The sequence below is a fragment of the Hippocampus comes genome, unplaced genomic scaffold, assembly GCF_001891065.2.
Source record: "Hippocampus comes isolate QL1 unplaced genomic scaffold, H_comes_QL1_v1.1 C16660110, whole genome shotgun sequence".
NCBI lineage: Eukaryota > Metazoa > Chordata > Actinopteri > Syngnathiformes > Syngnathidae > Hippocampus > Hippocampus comes.
Window position 1 is genome coordinate 1 of NW_017836012.1, and position 656 is coordinate 656.

The window sequence follows — 656 nt, forward strand, 5'->3', positions numbered from 1 at the left end:
GATCATTTCCTGCGGCACACCTGACAATCCGAGCGGCACAGTGGTTGGGAATCACTGGCTTAGGCTGAGCTCAAGAATACTTTGGTAGCGGGTTGCTGAAGAAACTGGGCTGTCGCAGCTTTTTTTGCAGAACGTGGGCGTTTTGGCCGTGGCCGCCTCCATCATCCCTCTCCTCCTGGTCACCGTCGCCCCGCTGCTGTTCCTCTTCCTGTACCTGCGCCGTTACTACCTCTGCACGTCACGCGACATCAAACGTCTGGAGTCCACGGGTACGTCAAGGCCTTCCAGCACTTTGGTAAACCGTGCCGCTTCACGCCACGACCCGTGACGCTCGCCACCTTCCCTCGCAGCACGCAGTCCCGTCTTCTCCCATCTTTCGTCGTCCCTCCAGGGTCTGTGCACCATCCGAGCCTTCGGAGGAGAGGAGAGACTAACCAAAGCCTTTGACTCGCACCAGGACCGACATTCAGGTTCCTCTCTCGCCCTCTCGTGTGCGCTGTTTTCAAGCACGCGCAGACTGTATTTTGGATCAAGTGTTGTCGCCGTTGATCTCAGAGGCCTGGTTTCTCTTCCTGATGACCTCCCGCTGGTTTGCCCTCCGTCTGGACAGCATTTGCTCCGTCTTCATCACCGTAGCGACATTTGGGTGCATTTTA

General features: G+C 57.2%; 1 long non-coding RNA gene across 1 annotated transcript; it reads left to right on the forward strand.

The window, feature by feature from the left end:
- Positions 1–71: 71 nt before the first annotated feature.
- On the forward strand, positions 72–649 carry LOC109508843 (uncharacterized). The gene is made up of 3 exons (XR_002166795.1): positions 72–269; positions 351–470; positions 556–649. It is a non-coding gene; the product is annotated as an uncharacterized LOC109508843 (long non-coding RNA).
- The last annotated feature ends 7 nt before the right edge of the window (positions 650–656 follow it).